This window comes from Onychomys torridus, chromosome 13 (genome assembly GCF_903995425.1).
Source record: "Onychomys torridus chromosome 13, mOncTor1.1, whole genome shotgun sequence".
Lineage (NCBI taxonomy): Eukaryota > Metazoa > Chordata > Mammalia > Rodentia > Cricetidae > Onychomys > Onychomys torridus.
Genome location: NC_050455.1, coordinates 11779388 through 11799858, shown reverse-complemented (window position 1 = coordinate 11799858; position 20471 = coordinate 11779388). Strand labels below are relative to the sequence as shown.

The 20471-nt window shown below is 37.5% G+C and overlaps 1 protein-coding gene across 1 annotated transcript in view; it reads left to right on the top strand.

Annotated features, from left to right (window-relative positions):
- The window catches only part of Ccdc178 (coiled-coil domain containing 178), a 323923-nt gene that overhangs the window by 301443 nt on the left and 2009 nt on the right, over nucleotides 1–20471 (top strand). The window lies entirely within an intron of this gene.

Genomic DNA, 20471 nt, shown 5'->3' with positions numbered 1-20471 from the left:
AATCTTAAAGGCACAGAGGTATGTATCTTTCTCCAAATCATATACACATTTCCTGCTATAGTTGTCTAAAAATAGGACAACCTCAATAAATGATTTTGAATAAAGCCAAAAAACTTGAATCTAAACCTGAAGGAGAGAGGTCAGATATAACAAATAAATGAGCAAACACTTTTAAATTTTAATTCATTTAAAAGACAAATTTAATACTAAAGCTACCAACATGCTTTAGGATTTGTAGCATCTATCTACGAATGCAACATAAATGGCAGCCATAGCATGAAGGATGAGAGGAGAAATAGAGGTGTTCTGGCCTGCATCTTAAATTTAATATGAAATAGTATGATGTTACCTCAACAGAAACTCGGTGACACATGTTGAGTCATATTATAACCCCATACCCAAAATAGAAAGAGATAATACAAAGATGAAACAGAAACATCAATAGAAAAACTAGCACAGAATACCGAAAAATATTTGATAAACCTACAATAAGGAAGAAAAGAAAAATCAGAAATAAATAGACCCCCCAAAAGTAGTCAATTTTGATAAAAATAGAAAGCCGGTTGCTCTAAACCCAAATATACTGAATTTTATATTAAGTATAGATGGAATAAAGACTCCAATTGAAAAATAGATGTAATTGCAGTAAATAAAATGTCACTCCGTTTTATAGTGCCTAAAACGACATGTGAAAATCCTTGAGAATGAAAGGATAGAAAAATCACACTATCAATACCAAGCATAATACAAGTGGAGGAAAATAAACTTCACAACTAAAAATAATACCAGGAATTTAAAAAAAGGTCTCCTCCTAAACAGAAGGAATTGGTTAAACAAATTTCTATAACAACCTTAAATATGTACACATCTAATAAGGTTTTAGAATATATAGTCAATATACTAAGGAAGCTGAAGTAGAAATAAAGGATCTCATTGACAGTGTGATGTCCTGCTGTGTGACAGACAGAACATGAAGATTTTTAAAAACTTGAATCATGGGAGATTTGAAGGACCCTGTCGACTGACTTGACCTAACAGATTGGGAGAATACTCCACCCAAAGATAGCTAGAACATGCATCTCCTGTGGTACACATGGAACATCCCAAGCACAAAAAATGTGCTAGGTCATAAAGCAACTCTCCAAACACATTAAATGATCAGGATAGCAATGGATATGTTTTTGTTTTTGTTTGGCACAATAGAAAGATTAAAAATAAATAGGAGATATTTGGAAGGAAATTCCCTAAATGGTGTAAGCAAGTCACTTCTGAAAATGAATTACAAGAGAAATCATATAATATCAGATAATATTTTTAACAGAATTAAGACAGTCCAAATAAGATTAGCCACATATAGTGAAACTGGAAATTCACACTGGGTAAAGCCATTGGTTTCCTGGGAGTGGATTTGAAAGTCTTTGTGAGCAGAGCATAGGGCTTGGATAGAGAAAAGTGCAAAATGAGTTTAGGGGAATGATCAAGGCCATGCCACCAATGGGTCTCCCTTAAGGAATATCTCTGTGGCTTAATTAATACCTAATTTAGCAGTCAGCATCGAGAACCCAAGAGAGGTCCTGGGAATATCCTGGGTACATAAGTAAATTAAGCTCTTGATTGCTAATGTAACCCACCCTACTTTATCCTTTATATGCTGACTCTGATGTTAAATTTTCCCATTCAATTTACTCGAGTTCCTCCCTCAGCCCCTCAAACAATATACTCTTATTTCCCATTCCATCTCAAAATGCTCTCCTTCTCCTCCAACTCCAGGGTGCGATTCTCAGGGTTTTCTTAACCCCTTCTGTCATTGGACTTACAATTCTAGCCTCTCTCCAAATATTACAATTATCTTATCCAGTAGCATCTAGAGTGCCTGTAGGTAACAATGATCGATCTGCATCTCCCATTTGAAGACAGATGAAGCAAGAGTGTAATTCCAATGTTGATATCTCAGATAAAAATGCATTGACCCCTTATCCGGTTTAAAAAAAAAAAATCATTAAGCACAAACATATTCTTTTGTTAAAATAATAAACTTCTTATTGTTTTTATTAGAAAGATATGTATGGTAAGTGTTAGGTCTGTACTCAGCAAGAACAAAGGAAACAGCATCTTAAGTTGTTTAATTCACTGTTATGTCAGCAGCCCATTATTCAAGTGGAGGAGCCATGTCAGTGGTGTGGGGGAGATGAGTTCCTCAAAGGCAGAACTTTGAGTTTGAAAATTAGTGACTAATGGAGCATATCCAGTAGGTATTTTTCATACAACTTAGGATCATCATGACACAATGGTGCTGCCTTGATGTGAGATTAACCTGGACACACAATTTTTCATTTAAAAGTATCAAGATTCTACAACAATGATAACAAGAGTAAAAGGTTAAGATGGAAATTCTAGAGAAAGAGAAATTTGAACAGTAGCAAGTGAAACAGCCTCACCATATACAATACCAAGTTTATCATGGGATCATTGATAAAGGAGAAATCAGGGCAATGGAGACAATAAGTCAGTAAACCTTAACAAGGGAAGAGAATGTTAGAGTCAAGATAGAGATCTCTGTCTATCTGTCTGTCTGTCTATCTATCTATCCTCTGTCTATCTATATCTCCTCAAACTGTGATAAGCTACATGTCCTCTCAATCCACAGGATGGAAGGAGTTTTGCTGTTAGTATTTTAATCTTTTGAGAGAATTATGTATATACTATCACTGGAGAAAAGCATCTGTAATGGAAACACCTTAACTTGGAATGTCTATGTAGAACATCTTCCCAAGCCATTCTTAGTAATGAATTGAAGTAAAGTCTAGGCAAACAAAAACAATAAATGTACCTTACATTTGCACAGTGTGTTCCAGATGTATGAAGCCCTGATTTGTAATGGTAACAGCCACTCCTGGCAGAAGAGACTCTGCTACCCCACAATGGGGTAAAAGGTGAAAAGAAGGTGGAGGTGCTTGGGCAGAGACTCGGGGCTAACAGTTGACTGATGAATTCTTGAGCTGAGCAAGCTGTGATTTCTATGCCTAACCCTTCTTAATTTTAAAAGCTGGCCTTTGATCTCTTCAAATTGGGCCCAGATTTGAGTCGTTTTCCTCATAAGTCAACCCTGAGGGGAAAAAAAGAAATGTCATGGCCTTACACACTCAAGATCTCAAGTTGTGACAGTTATGTCCCAAGGAAATACTGAAGGACATCCTATAGACCTCTTTGTTCCTTGATGAAATATGGGCCTGCTTCAGATATCCACAATTTTACAATATCCACGTTATTCCACATCATGGATTTGAAGATAAGTTTTTCTCAAAGCTAGTTCATGGAAAGCCCTCTGTGTGTCCCTCATCACCCAAATGAATAGCAGTGTCCTAGCCCAACTACAGTAAACGTGAACATAAATACATCTATTGGAATCTCATCCATACTTTCAAAGCAGATTATCTTCTTTAAAGACAGTGGTTTTAAAATTTAGACATTTAATTCAATTATCTTTTCCCAGAAGCATATAGGAAATCAGAAACCTAGTGTGAATAACATTATCCTCCCAGAAATGAAAACTTGCAATAGAGGTTTTTTGTTTTTTGGGTTTTTTTTGCCACAGACTCAATAATTTCACTTTAATCACTAACTGTGTTTTTGTTTTACAGAACCCGTATGATTTGGAAAAAGAATAAAATTGCTTTTAAAGTACAAAAATAATTATGAACCACTTGAAACGTAATGTCTGTGTTTTATTTCTCATCAGAATTCATTAGTGTGTAACATCAATAATTTAGCCCATCATTTGCCAACACTGACGTGGCTCAGTAGTTCAATCATGTAACCCTGTAAACTCACTTTCCATTAAAATGAATGTTGCTGACGAAGGACAACTAAAGAGATACTTCATTTATTAACTAAAGAGCTACTTCATTTATCAACATTTTTAAATTAGGAGTTTGGGGCCACAGAAGCTTAGCTGGATGATTGATTTGACGGATCTTTATATCAGACCTAAAGTCTTGTTCCAAATCAGACTATACTATGCACAAAGATAATCGCATTTCATTTGTATAACACACCACTCAGGGATTGCTCTTCAAAGGCAGCTGTAGCTACTTGCAGAGAGTCAGATCACCCACCCCAACAACAACATGAGTCCCTACTGCAGAATTAGAAAGTGTGTACCACTCTTTACTGTATCCTGATTCAATTGCTTTGATAAATTTCTTACAAAAATCTACACTATGACTTTCAACCCATTAATATCCCAATTTTGTAAAAGTGAGGTTGAAGCGTTAAGGAAATGGGCTAAATTAGTTAATGATAAGAATAAGGAACCCAGTTTTTCAAATTGTGCTTTTGTTCATTCCTCAATATCCATGGGAGATTGGTTCTAAGGCACCCCACCCCAGCATACCAACACACACAGATGCCTAAGTTCCTTGTATGTAGAGGCACAGCCTTTGCGCATAGACTATCACACACTCTTGTATGCTTTAAGTCATAGCCAGGTTTCTTACGATAGCTGATAAAATATGAACACTATATGCCTAGTCATTATACTGCATTATTTAGAGAATAATAATCAGCAAAAATCTTTACATGGACAATATAGATGCATTTCAAATACTTTTGATTTACAGTTTCTTAATTGCACATATGCAAAACCCACAGAGGACAGGTGAACTGCACATTCAAATTCTGCATCATCTTCCCTAAACCTGCTCCTCTCTAGGTTCAAATGCCTGTGAATGTCACGCTATGGTTTGAAACAGCAAGTTTCATTTTGAAGAGTTGGTCCCATGTACTCCTGCTATGTGACATCTCATTAGTTGTGGTTCAGAAAAAGAAGGAAGGAAGGAAGGAAGGAAGGAAGGAAGGAAGGAAGGAAGGAAGGAAGAAGGGAAGGAAAAGGAAAGGAAAGAGAAAAGAAAAGGAAAGAAAAGAAAAGAAAAGAAAAGAAAAGAAAAGAAAAGAGAAAAACATCCACAGCACTGTGAACACAGCATAGGACCATAAATTCCTTCCACAAGTCAAAGTTTTCATCTTGTGGGCATTTAAACACAGTTCAGAACAAATATTGGAAGACTGTGGCATGATTGGCCCAGACCTTGTTTATTTGGCGATAAACTAAATGTGTGTTTCTTATTGAAAACCAGGGGCTTCTCAGCATTTAGCCCTGAGAGCTGCCAGCTGGCATCTCGCCATGTTTGGGGATCAAAACCTCCTCAGCCAACAGATTCATTCAAAAGTCAAAATCCGGGTCTAAGGTTGAATTACAAAATGCTATCTTTACAGTATCAAAACTGCCAATTTTTCCTATCACTTCTCTCCCTTTTGAATTTTTTTCCTTCTTTCAGAAATATTCTCATCCTGGAAGATTCTAATAGTTAAGGGTGCTACATCAAACCTTTCTTATGTTATCTTTCCTTTTCATTAAAAAAAAAAAAAGTTCATTTGTGAAAGAAAAAATTCTCCACATTTTTTGAATAAGAAATCACTCACTGCACATGCCTTGTCAGTGTGGCCACAGGCTATTTTGTGGGGAGCTGGAAGTGGTTGCATATAGCTCCACACAGAGCATCAAGGGAGGGTGAGAAATCTGAGCATCACTGAGGGGCTCCATATATGTAGCACTTTATCATCATAATTTCTATTTATTTTAATTTAGCTGTCACCAGCATCCTAGGAAGGAGGATTTTGTCAGACAGATTTGATAAATACATTAACTTCCAGGGTTTGGAAATGTGGGTCAGAAGTTAAGAGCATTTGGTGCTTTTACAGAAGACTCCTAATGGATGAAGTTTCCAACACCCTTATGGAGTCTCACTCCACCTGTGATTACAGTTCCAGTGGATCTGATGCCTTCCTCTGGCCTCTGTGGGCACCAGGTATTCATGTGGGATGCATAACACACGCAGACAAAACACACACACAAATGTATATGGCATGACTCACATGAAGTGTAGCCAGGTTCAAATCCCATATTTCCCAAATCTTGGTCTGGACTATTTCCAGATGAGCCTGTTATTACAGGCAGCTGTGCTTTATTTTTTAGATACAGGAGGAAGGTGGGGGGCATACTTTTATTTTGTGGCCTTACTGTGGAATTAAAAGAAAAAGAAGAAATATTGGATGTATCTGGCAATGTAGCCATTTCAGGAGTTAATGATTTATTTGAAGAATCTCCATGCTCATTTCCATAGCTGCTGTAAGAGTGCACGCACGTAGCAGCAGTGCACACATGTAGCAGCAGTAGTAGCAATGCATAACGATCACTCTTCCCCTACATCCTCACTGGTGTTTGTTGGCATTTGCTTTTTTTCAAAAGAGAACATTTTTTAGAATTTGAATATCTTTATTATTTTTGTATATAATATATTTTGATCATATTTTTCCCCTACCCCAGTTCCTCTCAGGTCCTCCTGATGATAACTGTTGTGTTTAGGTGGAATCTCAACATAGTTTTAGCTCACATTTCTCTGAAGATCCAGCTGTGTCACTCCTGGGTAGCTGAAGGGCTCTAAGGAAACATATCACAGAGATATTTGCACACCATGCTTACCACTATATTGTTCACAATAGCTAGGATCTGAAACCAGCCTAGATGCCATCAACAAATGAATGAGCAAAGAAAACATATGGCAAACACATGATGGACTTTTACTCAGCTGTAAATAAAAATGAAATTATGGCATTCATAGAAAATGGATAGTGGACACATCATTATGATAAGTGAAATAAGCCAAACTGAAGACAAACATCACAATTTCTTTAATATGCAAAAACTACATTTAAATTTATATATGTGTATATGTATACTTATATTCATATATAATATGAACTAAAAATATACTCAGATTATGAGAGAGTAGATGAGATATAAAGGGAGGGGACAATAAGGTAGGGTGATAGACTATACGTGTATTAAAGCATAAGAGAGAACTATTTTGAGGAGTAAGAAGATCAGAAATAGGAGGGTGGTTGGAGAGGGCAGTCCAGAGAAAGGGTTGTAAGAGCAAAGTTGTATAACTGATGATAGGACTCAGCCCACTGGGAGCAGTGTCACCCCTGGGCAGGTGTTACTGAGTGGTAGAAGAAAGCAATCTGAGTGAAGCATGGGGAGCAAACACATAAGCAGTGTTCTTTCATGGTCTGTACTTCAGCTCCTGCCCCCAGGTTCCTCCTGCCTTGAGTTCCTGTCCTGGCTTCATTAGATAATAGACTATAAAGCTGAAGACAAAATTAACCTTTTCTTCCCCAAGTCATTTTTGGTCACAGTGTTTATCACTGTGATAACTAACACCATCTTATTTAGATCAGTGGTTTTTAGATCACTGGTTGTTTTTTTTTTTTTTTTTCTGTAGCAACCCTGGCATTCATGTTTTTGTTTTGTTTTTTGGTTTTTTTTTTGTTTGTTTTTTATATCTTAACTCACTGTGGTGAGAGATGCCCCATGCTTGTGGCATCTATTACATTGAGTGACTCTTCAACTACACTGTGTCTTTTGATGTATGACTTGGGCTTAAACCATTATAGCATAAACACTTTATGCTACATTTCATAGTTGAGTGTGAAACTCAAAAATATAGTTCAAACTTCCAAATAATCCACAAAAATGCATTTTGAATTTCCAGTGTCAGAGATAAACAATCTGCCACCTAAGAAATCCTTGGACAGGTACATCAGAGTCTTAAAAGCTCTTCTACAATCTGGCATTATTAAATAATACCATGAATATTTCTCATTCATTCTCATTTAAAATTAGTTGTAAGTAGGGAAAACAACTAAAATTCATTATATGCATCTATAAAACTATCAAAAAATAAAAGCAAAACCAAATTTAACTAAAAATAGTTGACATTTAAAAACCAAATCTGTGAGAATATGCTTAACTCATTTCTCAGACACCAAGTGATAAAATACATATGTAAAATAGACAATAAATAAAGGCAAATAAGGATCATTTAAATACATATCAGGAATAAAATGATGGTCAGAATGTTAATAAAGGAAATATGGCAATATAAGCAGTTTGTTAAAAAAGAGAAACGTTTTTTTACTTGTGAATTTTAAAAATCAGGTATTATAGATATGAATCTTGTTCAATTTTTTATGTTGGAGAAAAAACTTGTTTATGTTTTTGAAAAGGAAGCAATGTCAATATGGTGCAATAAATTCAATGCCACAGGGGGGAAAAGGTGCATGCATAGATAGTCCAGAACAAGATAAAATGCTGAGACCTAGGGCTTGCAGATTGGAATTACAACATGAACTAACCACTAGCAGGTATGCCATTGCCTGTAGGTCCAGAGAAGGTAACAGGAGCCAAAACTTGAGGTAACTAGAGAGAGACAGAATGAAGAAGAAAATGAAAGAAAGAAGGGGAGGGGAGAGGGAAGACGGGAGGAAGAAAGGGAAAGATAACAGTACCAAGCAGAAATGTCTGAACCTTGTGCAAAGAAAAGGGCTCTGCAGAATGCACCTAGCCTGCAGAGTACCTTAAAGGGCCTTTGAAACAACAAAGTGCAGTGTGTCTTTGTGATGCTTTGAGTAAGAATGACCTCCATAGTCTCATATACTTGAATGCTTAGTCACCAAGGAGTGGAACTATTTGAGAAGGATTAAGAGGTGTGCCCTTGTTGGAGAAAGTGTCACTGTGGGTAGCTTTGAGGTTTTAAAAGCTTCTCTCTCTCTCTTTCTCTCACTCCTTCCCTCCCTCTCTCCCTACCTCCTTCCCTTCCTCTCTCCTCTCTGTCTGCTTCTTGATCAGGATGTAGCTCTCATCTACTGCTCTAGTACAATGTAGGCTGACACCATGATGATGAGAACTGTAAGCAAGCCCCCAGCTAAATGTTTTTGTATGAGTTGCCTTGATCATAGTGTCTCTACATAGCAATAGAACACTATCACAGTCCTTTTACAAAGACTTATTTTTAGGTACATTAGTTGTCTGTCTTAGGAAGTTGAGGAGCCATTATACTCTGGCAACAATTGAAAAAGTAGTACTCTTGGTCCTTGGCCACACAGCAAAGTATTTTCTTTGCAGTCACAGTTCTAACAAACTTAGCTACACACGTTGTTTGTCTGGATTATCCCATGAAAGCCTCCTTTCTAACTTAATTCTTTTAATTATTTCTAAAGTGAGATGATAAGAATCCCCTATGAAGGCATATGCTCTTACTTCAAAGATCAATGTAAAGTTTTATGGTCATTATCTTAGAAGTAGTTGATTTATTGATCTTTGGTGGGCAAGACAAGATTTATTCAACTTTGATATTATATTCTAAAGATTTGATAGTATTAAGTGAATTTTCAAGTTCTCTCACTTTCACAAACAACTCAAATACCACTAAGCCGAAGCTGTGTCTAAAGGCTGCAGATCTTTTTGTATAGATTCTGCAGGAATTCATGAATACATACTTATGTCATTAAACAATTTTTATGCTGACTGACATCAACTTGGAATGGCTGCAAATAATCTAACTGTTTTGGATTTCATAAAAAGAGATGTTGTTTTTGTTTTGTTTTGTTTTGTTTTGTTTTGTTCTAACACATGAAACCCACAAATACTCCACATTAAGTGTTCCTTCTGTTTTCTTCATGTATCTTTTCTAATGACATCCAATTTCTAGTAAGTTATAAGAGCCAGACACCACCCTCTAAAAAAGATCAAACTACTTTAGTAGGATTAACCAAGGAGGACATTAAACAGTTACAACTATATTCCATAGACATGGGAGGTATAAAAAACACCCAAGTTGAGTCTAGAGATAAGAATGGTAATGACTAAGTTAAACAATATATAAAATGAGATTGATGGCAGATGTAATGTTGCATTAAGAAATAGTAAATTTGAAGACTTAACAAATAAAGAATTCCAAGATGAATGACAGAGAATGGGGCACTTTTAAAAGCAGAATGATGTCTCCAACATGATATATGAGTTTTGAATTCCTCAGAGAGGGAGAAGAAAAATTTTTTTGTTTTAAATCATGGCTGTTTTTCCTATCCATAAACTATAGTATTTTTTTAAAAGTTAAGAATGTAAAGGAATCTCAAATTAAGAACCTAAGACACTTTTTCAGAACAATCAACAGACTTATTTTAAATTTTACAAGATAATACAAAGGACAGAATTTAAAAAATTGGAAATAATAAAGTTAAAGGCTTTCAAATATATGATTTGGAGATTCATTATTAAGCTGTAGTGATTTTTTTTAAAGTGAAATTGATCAAGATATGCCAATGGATCAATGGAACAGAATCTGAGGCATAAAAATGGAACTACATATTTATTGACAAGAGATCTTTACCAGGTTAAGAGAGCAGGTTGGTGTTGCTGGGGAGACTACTCATTCAGCAAAACACAAGTATGAGGACCCAAGTCCAGATCCCCAGCATTCATGGTGTAAAAAGCCAGGTGTGACAGCACACATCTGTAACTCCAGTGGTACAGAGGCAGAAACAGCTGGATCCTTGCAGTTCATTGGCCAGCTAGCTTAACTTACAATGAAATTCAGGCTCAGTGAGGAACCCCACCCTGTATCAAAAACTGTCATGTGACTAAGGGAGACATACATTTTTGAAATTCAGCCTCCATACACATGTGCACACATGCATGTACATATATATAAGAGCACGCATGAGTAAAAATGGTACACACATAGCTCAAAAAGAAAAAAAAAAAGTGGTACTTACAACTTGTGTGCTCGCTGCACAGTGAGATCCAGTCCTGTCACCAAGAGACAAAGTAGCAAGCAGTAAGCATTTTCAAACATATTCAGTGACATCTAGTCTCTTTCACTTGTGCTGATTAATTGTTTGGTATAATCTAAACAAATTATTCAGGGTTATGAAGAGTAAAACAATTACGTTTTATGCTGGTTTTGTCCCATATTGAAAGCAAAGAATCTTCCCGACATTGTCATAAATCAGTTGTGAATATGGTTCCTAAGCAGGAAGTTGTAAAAAGCACATAACCTCCAGAGAACTATGTGTGAGTGTTGTTACAGGGTCAGAAACTAAACCTTGAAGGCACATATTACAACTAAAAATGCTCTACTGTCCTAGTGATCCTCCAATGCAGTCCTATGGATGAGCTCTCATCACAGTCTTTGTGTACAATAACTGTCATTATCTGCTTCCTCTCTCCCTTCCCAAACTAGTCTCTAGACACAATCCTGTTGCACAGCAATTAAGCTGCATGGAACCAGTGGCAGGTCTGACCAGGTGCCATGCCCTCAAAATTCCAATTTCCCAAGCTCCTTTCTAGGCTGGGCAGTACAATCCAGGAACTATGTAGAGCCACCTTCCACATAAAGCTTTCCACAATTCCAAAAGCCCTCAATTTCCTCCAGGAAAAAAAAAAAAGACTCCACCCTTTAAAAGACTGAAACAGTTAGTGGAATAATTTCATTGTTTTGAGTCCTCAGGAGCCTCATAGCACACTAGCAGTACAAATTTATCACAAACAGAATTATTGAAATGTTCAATATGTTAATATAGTCATATAATATTTAATAAATAATGAAGATGGGGCAGCTATTGAAGGTAAAGAAGGAATGGAAGTAGAAAATATTTGTTTTATGTCACCTAGGTCTAAAATATGACAACAAATCTTTGGTTAATCATATAGTTTTATGGTTAGTGAAATCTGTAATTGTGTAGGACATATAACCACTAAGAGAAGAAAAACTCATTTCTGAAGCCCAGAACCCTTCAGCTTATACTTTAAAATGGAGGGAAAACAATTTCCAAAATTATGACACTCATCTGTGCTTCCTGGGGATAATGCTTTTTTAACCTGTGAGATTTTATCCCTAAATAAGTGCACAAGTTTTTATCAAAGGCAAGTGATTCTCATTGTGACAGTTCAAGTGAGATACTAATCAGTCATGCAATCTATCCTGATGGGGCTCATACTCCATCTCTAGTGTCCATGGAGTCCAGCTCACCTCTAGGGTCCGTGCAGTTTATACTCCATCTCTAGGGTCTGTGTAGCTGGTACTCTATCTATAGTGTCCATGCAGTTAATACTCTATCTCTAAGGTCAGTGAAACTCATAGTACATCTTAGCATCTGTTCAGCTAATATTTGATCTCTAGGGTCTGTGCAGCTCACACTCCATCTCTACAGTCCATAGAGCAAATACTCCATCTCCAGTGTTCATGGAGCTCATACTTGTCCACCCCTAGGGTCCATATAGTTAAATACTCTATCTCTAGCACCCATGCAGCTCATACTCCATCTCTAGAATCCATGGAGCACATTCTCTATCTCTAGTGTCCAGCTCATATTTCGTCCCTAAGGTCCATGCAGCTCATGCCCCATTTCTAGTGTACATACTCTATCCCCAGGGTCAATGCAGCTCATATCCATCTTTAATTCATCCCTAACAGCTCTATTTCCTTGCTCATAGATGCCAGTGGTCATATTTCCTTAAAATAAACCTTTGAAAACCCTAAGTAATGCAGACCCAGCTTACCATTCAGCTTTTATTACCTTGAACCTTCAGGAGTTCTTATTTATTCATTGTTCCCTAAGTAACTTCATGGCTTTTTATGTCTCTGTATCTGTCTATGGGTTAGAATCCCTATAAGATACACTTGGGCTCTCACCTAGTCACCTCCTCAAAAATCATCCTTCTGTGGCCATATCAATGTCTACACTCTGTTGCTAAACTAATTATTCACATGTTGCTTGAGATCAAACCCTATATTGAGCTCTAATATTTAGGGAGAGAGTCTTTCCCCAAAAACCTGTGCTACTTTTCAACTTGTTGCCAAAATATTTTCCATGGAAACAGAAGACATATCCTAGACACAGGAACTGGGGTGCCTGCATAAAGACTGAATGCTAACCACAAGATCCAGAGAACTTCACTGTTTGTTTGGTGGATGGGTGAGTAGGTGGCTGATTAGTCAGTAGGTCGGTCAGTCAGTTATTTGCTTGGTTGGTTAGTTTGTTTTGTTTTGCTTTGTTCTTTTGCAGCATGGCATTCCAATATAGCCCAGGCTAGCCTGGAAAATACAGTTTTTCTATCTCAGCCTCCTGAGTTCAAGGATTGTGGGTGTCTAGCACCATTCCCAGCTAAGACTTCATTTTATTTTTGTTTCTTTTCTTCATATCAAATAGTCTTTCCTGATTCTATCTAGTAGGAACTTAATGGATGCTGCCTCATAAGAGATCAAATAGATAATAAAGTTTAAAAATGTGGAATTTTAGAACAATATGATTTCTTTTTAAATTTTCACATTATATGAAATCATTTAATATGCTGCATTCCTCTTGAAAATGAACAGATTATCCAGTATTTAAAAATGTTTTACCACAAAACATTTGATTTTCCTCAAATGGACAGCCCTTCCTCTTGCTTCTGAGAAGCAAAAGAAAAGTGAGATTAAACTGGTAACTAAATTAGCAATAAATATGAGGGGAAAAATAGCATCTGATTTTATTTATGGGAATAATTTGGAGGAAAGTTGTTCTTTATGTTCAGTTCTAGGTTAAAAGCCTTTGTTTACTGAGAAAATAGAGAAGGACAATTATTCCTTCAGATTATCTCCTGCCCACAAACACACACACAAATCTAGCAAGATCACTAGCACCATCATTCATTTCAGTGAGTGACTGGCATGGATCTGTCATTTCTAATGGGCTAAAATGGGGCATTCAAAATACTTTTTGCCTTGGGTTGTATTTATTTAGGATAAATAGTTCTCTTGTTTAAACTACCAATGTATTGTATATATAAAAGTAAGGTGTCACTTCCCCTTAGTCAATTTATCATGGTGTGAAGGATGGGTTGTTTTCCTTCTTAAGTAATGTTACACCATATTTCTGGAAATACAACCTCGTTATATAGGTTCCCCAACCTCCTTCAGATTGCCCAAACCCAACAAAAAGGCTCACAACTGCTTTCCTCTTCCAATCTTAAATTACTTTGTTTTGAAATCTTATAGTATTTAGAAAGTACTTAAAATCTATAATATAATGTTTCTTATGAATACTGCAGGGCCAAAAATCTAATAACACTGAATTAAAAAAATAAAAACGACAAAGTAACAGTTTTCTTTCTGTGGAACCACTCAGCTATGCAATCTCCACTCCCTTCATCCCTTCAGAAGGTCTGATCCGCATGCACAGGCAAAATCACCTCCCCCTCTGCAAGGGTGCAGTGAGAAGCATTAGCAGCTGCCTTGTCTCCTTAACAAACTTCCACTGAAATGCATTGGGAAATAATTTGATTAAAATAAAAGAGTAAAAAAAAAAAAAAAAAAAAAAACAGAACTCCAATGGTGAAATATTGCTTTTATAAACTACAAGATCAATTCACCATTTGCTTTTTAGAAATCAACTGGAATATATACATTTATACAGAAAACTCGGGTGACTTATCATTTCCCCCACGTCACAGTAGTGAGCGTGACCAGTTCCTCACATTTTTTCTCTAATACTCCCCTGTGCTCTGACTTAGAGAGGGGGAAACTTTCCATGACAAATGTGTGCTACTTCTCTGCTTTTGGCCTTGTGTGTGCGTCTCCTCTGCCTTAATTACAATATAAATCAACTGCAGAAGAAGATTTACAGTGATCACACCTCACTTAGAGAGCCGGGGAGATTGATCTGGAAGTGGGATGTCTGTCAAGCTGCATCTGCTTCCCATCTTAGTGGTTCCAGAGTGAGGCTCAGGGCATGTCTGCTGGTCGTCACAGGGAAGTCACTCTGAGGCATGTCTGCTGGTCGTCACAGGGAAGTCACTCTGAGTGCAACAAGTTGTGGCTCACTGACTCGACATGGCCACTCCCTGTCCTACAAGTCCAGGACAAAAGATGATTGAAACAACTAGAAATGTCAAAGCTGTGCACTGTGTTAGGAGAACAGGAGCTAACTTCATCCCTGAATCGCCTAGCTTGTCCAGTAGATGGGAAATTGGAGCAGAAATCTGTTTTGATGGATTAACTCTTATATTACAACCAATAATTTTATTAAGTTACTATAGCAAGATCACCATACCAAATTCTTGGAGAGAATTTAATTGGTTTTGCATTATGAAATTAGAGATGTTTTTAAGGTAAGTTCAATCATCCGTGTGTTCACACAGTCACACCAGTGTATCAGAAAACACCAATGTAGAATCTAGAAATATCAGTATAGAATCCAGAACCATCAATGTGGACTCCAGAAACAAGCAGTAACATGATGTGTCCAGCAAAACTTTGGGTCATGCTGTGTTTTTCTCTGGCTCAGAAGTTTGGCCTAACTTCTGTTCTTTTCTGGACACTGGTACTATTCCTATCCAGAAATACCAGTGCCACTCTGTTCTTAAATAGAACAGACATGAGGCAGCACATCTCAGGTTCTTTAAAAAAGCGTTTTGGGGTTTCTTGTTCGTTTGACTACTGCAGTTGAAAAGTTAGCTCTGCTTTATTCTTAATTCTATTTGATAAAACTTCTAATGAGTTATTAAGATTGATCAGAAGTGGTGGTACATGTTTGTAATCCCAGCACTATAGAGACTGAGGCAGGGGGATAAGATTAGAGCCCAGCAACCTGAGATATATAAGAATTTCTTGAAGCAGGTGAAAATAAGAGGAGAGATGGAGAGTAGGAGGGAGAAAAGACAGAGGAGGGAAAGAGAGGGGAAGAAAGGAGGCTTGTCCGTTTTCAAAACAATGTTTATGAAAAATCTTGCTTTACCATTGCTCTCAGTCAAAATGCAGAGAATAAGTGGTTGGAAGTACACAGCCCAATTAGTACATTCCAACCTAGCCTGGGAGGTACACAGTCCAATTAGTGCATTCCAACCTAGCCTGGGAGGTACAGAGCCCAGTTAGTACATTCCAACCTAGCCTAGGTGGTACAGAGCCGAGTTGGTACATTCCAACCTGGCCTGGAAACATGAGGCTCCGGAAACATTACAGAAGAGGAAGTGGAAAGATGGTAAGAGCCAGAGGGCCAGGATGTCCGCTGCAAGATGGTGTCTTCTGTATATGACAGAGAAGGTGCACCCACAAACTCACAACAATGTGGTCACCTAAACAAGACCTGCATAATGACCATTTGAAATCCCAGCGAGGATGGGGGAAATTTCACAAGTCCCTACCCTTAGATGGAAAGCTATCAACAATCAATGTGTGCTGAGTGGAGGAAAGTCAGTTTTCCCCGGGGATGAGCCCCCTGATAGGCTGTCCAACCCAAGTGGTGAGCCTTTAACGTCTGTACATATGAGCAACATTAAATAGACTCCGCAAGTCTTATATACATACATACATACATACATACATACATACATACATACATACATAAAATAATTATAAAGGAATGTAGATGTATCCGGCTTGTTAAATAAGAAACACAGAGCCAGTTGCAGAGTTAAAAACCACGAGGTCAGAGCAAAAGCGGAAAACCTTACCCTTCACTGCTTCTGCGGTTCCTCCTCTCCGCAAGAGACCTACTTCTGTGTGTCCTGTCTATTTAAAGACTTTCTGTTCTGTTTTTTCATTGGTTGTAAACCCAGCCACATGACCTCCTTGTCACTGCCTGTTTGTTCAGACCTCCAGGTCGTCTATGGTTGGTATTGAGATTAAAGGCGTGTGTCTGCCATGCTGGCTGTGTCCTTGAACACACAGAGATCCGCCTAGCTCTGCCTCCCAAGTGCTGGGATTAAAGGCGTGCCCCACTACTGCTCGGCTTCTGCTCTGGCTTGCTCTGACCTCAAGGCAACTTTATTGACATACAAATAAAATCACATTTCAATACAAATAAAATATCACTATAAAGGAAGTTGTGAGTCTGAGAGTGTTGAGGAGAAAAGAGTAGGAGGAGGAGAGGAAGGGGTGCAAATGATGTGAAAACACTATACTCATGTATGAAATTTTCAAATTCATAAAAATTAAAAATATATTGCTTTCCTGCTTAATTGTTGCCCATGTTTATCATTCTCCCATACTGGTATGTTCCTATGAACAGGCATACTCAGCTCATAGGATAACTCAGAAATGAATACAATCATGCTTTAAGAATATAAAATATAATCTCAAATCTAGAAATCAGCTAGTAATTGCAATTATCATTGCTGTGTTTTAACTGATGACCACCGAACTCTATTCTGGCAAACGGCTCATAGAGCATTAATTGCGTGTCACATTACTGATCTGTGGAGTTAAGTTCTGTCTTGCCCTTGGGACTGAGGGCTAAAGCAACTTTGTAAATGTCTTTCAGAATTGGAAAAAAAAAAGAAAGAAAGAAAGAAGGAAAGAAAGATGTTGAACTGAAGGAGTTCCTCTTCGGTCTCCAAAACCAGTACTTCACTGTCCTTCCAAATGTCACGTCATTTCCTCTACATACACAAGGCCCTGTGTTCAGTCCATAACCCAGGAGAAGAATGCACAGAGAAAAATGTCATTCCCTGCCCTTTGAATAATTATGGAATATCTACCATGCTCCAACACTGCCAAAGAGAATATTTTCCCCCTACACTTCCTAGAGATCTTCATAAGAATATTCTAGAAAGCCATTCCTCGTGTTCAGCAAACCCAAGAGGCTTAGAATTATTATTTAAATTTGATTCTCATTTCAATTTTTCTGGTCAGTAATTTTGTGTGAAGAAACTTCCACACTTTAAAAAATCAAGTAAACATCTTTTATTTTCATCTCCACCTTTATTCCTCAGTATAATGTACAGTGTAACTCCAAGGTATCCTCTACTCCTTATCAAACATTGCAGATTATGGCAAATGGGAGCAACTTAGAGAAGAAGAAAGCAGCTTTCCCAGTACCAGTTTAGTCAGACATTACACATGAATCGATGCAACTTGCAACTCTCTCTCTCTCTCTCTCTCTCTCTCTCTCTCTCTCTCTCTCTCTCTCTCTCTCTCTCTGTAAATATAGCCTATTGAGTCTATTTAGTGTTGCTAGTATGTATGTGTTTAATGGCTGACCAAAAGTAAATCCCCTTTCTCAACAGCCATTAGTTTCTGTTTTCATCTGCAGGCAGAGCTTTGTGAAAATTTCCACATTTGCATTGCGCTGTCAACCAGCATTGTCATTATGCAGGTATTTTTTAGGGTATCATATTGCTGAGATTTGGAGGAGGGGTGCAGCGTTCCTGCCCCATATAGAAAATACTATGTCATCGCAAACATTCTGATCCTCTAGCTCTCATGATCTTTACATTTCTTCTTCCATGATGATCCCTGAGCCTAGGGTGTAAGGGTTGTATTGTAGATTAGTCAGTCGCTCAATGCACTTTGACTAGTTGTGGATTTCCATAATTGTCTACATATTATGAAAATAGAAACTTCTTTGACGAGGAGTAAGAGTTACATTTACCTAGGGGTATAAAGATAAGTATCTAGAATGCAGTTAGAATTTACAATGGTTTAGGGAAATGGCAGTAGTAGGTTCTCTTCTAGGGTCCATGACCTTATAAGTAACAGGTAGTTGGCTAGTCCTACATTACCAAGGATGAGTGCCCTCCTGTTAAGGGGACCTCAAGTCCAAGTAGACAGCTAGTAGTTACCCCCAAAGTCATTGTGTCAACGTAGTATCCCTGGGGATGTCTTGCCACACGAGTTGTTGTGACCCATAGGCTTTGAAGCTTGGCAGTAGGATTGTCATCTGTGTAGCACTTCACTCAATGAGGGCCAGTCCTCAGAGAGGAAGCTTCTAGATAGTTTGAGCTCAATTCCTCCAAGTCCTGTGTGCATGATATCTTCAGCAATGGGATTTACCTTCAAGTTCTGGGAGGCACCTGAGGGCAATGGCAAAGGGCTTACATTATTTTGGAAGTTTCTTAGACAACTCATGGGAAAGGTTCCCATGCCTGGCACTGGGAGTTTTGTTAGATAACTTATGACTCCTAGGGGCAGCATTATTATTCCAAGCAGTGTTACTTGATTGAAACAATGTGTAGTCTGCGTGTGTGTATATATGTATGAATGCACACAAATATCTAATATATATTATTCAAATAACTCATATTAAGATTTACCAACATAGAAATGGAATGTTCATTTAGAAATAAAAGTTGCTCTCTGGTATCCATCAACAAGAGATATTATTTGATATAATAACTATATTATGAAGTTTGGAAGACTTGAAGGAAGAAAAGTTGACAAAATTAATGGATGATATCTCTGAAAATATGGCCACACCCTAACTTCATACAAACATATAAATATGAGCCTTAATTTTTTGCCAACTTTATTAATTCAAAAATGAACTTCTTTTTCTATGAATCTCATACAGGGATTGGTGTTATGTGAGATTAATTATTTAGTTGATTTTTATCATGAAAACATTTTTACTTCCTAAGGAAATATTTAAAACACAGTAAGGAACTTTACTCAGTGGGTAAAGACACTTGCCACCAAGCCTGATGACCTGAGTGCAGTCCCCAGAACCCACATAGCGGCAAGAGAAAACCAACTCCCACAAGATTTTCTCTGATCTCAGAGCATGCACATCTCTTTCCCCTCCCCTCTCTCTCTCACTATCACATACACACACACACACACACACACACACACACACACACTAAATTAATTAAAACAAAAACTCAATAGAAATGAGCTACAACTTTAATGGGAAGCACTCTTTCTGAGTACCTTAGAAACACTAACATTTATTCGGATGTAACTAGAATGCCAATTTAAGATTCACAGACTGAAAACTCATTGTATTATTCATACAACATTATTTAAATATAGCTATTTATCAAAGCAATGCTTTGTCTGGTTAAGTTTGCTATAAATGTTAAAATCTGGAATCATTGTTCATTTTTGTGTTCTTGTATGTATAATAGAGTGTACATTTTCACAGGCCCACATAGACACAGGGGCTGTGGTTGGTGCCTATCTTCACAATGAGTCATGTGGACTATCAGTGCTGATCACAGAGTAAAATCATATGTGAATTATTCTCATGAGTTGCATGTTATTTAAAGAGCAAATCTCAGTTGTAGTAGGAAGGCTTCTCTGGTTCTGCCCTGCCTTGTGGTTGGGACGAATCTCACCCACCCATGTCCAGCAGCTACTCAGACCCAAGTAAACACACCAACTGTATGGCCTATGGGTCAGTCTTCTTGCTAGCTAGCTCTTACATCTTAAATTAACCCATTTCTATTAATATATATGTTGCCACGTGTTCTGTGGTTTTACCAGTACTTTCACATCTTGCTTCTCCTGGCAGTGGCTGGCAGCATCTCCCTAGATTTTGCCTTTCTCTTTCTTGTCTCTCTCCTTTCCTACCTGCCTCTAAACTGCCTTGCCATAGGCCAAACTGGCTTATTTATTAACCAATGGGATACAGCATATATGAAGATACCCCCAGCACTTCCCTTTTTCTATCTAATCAAAAAGGAAAATTTTAGCTTTAACATAGTAAATTACATATAATAGAACAGTTATCAAGCAGGAATTACAGTTATAATATCTAGTCTATTTGTATTTGGCAAAATTAAAGAAAATATTCTATCTATCCTATATTTG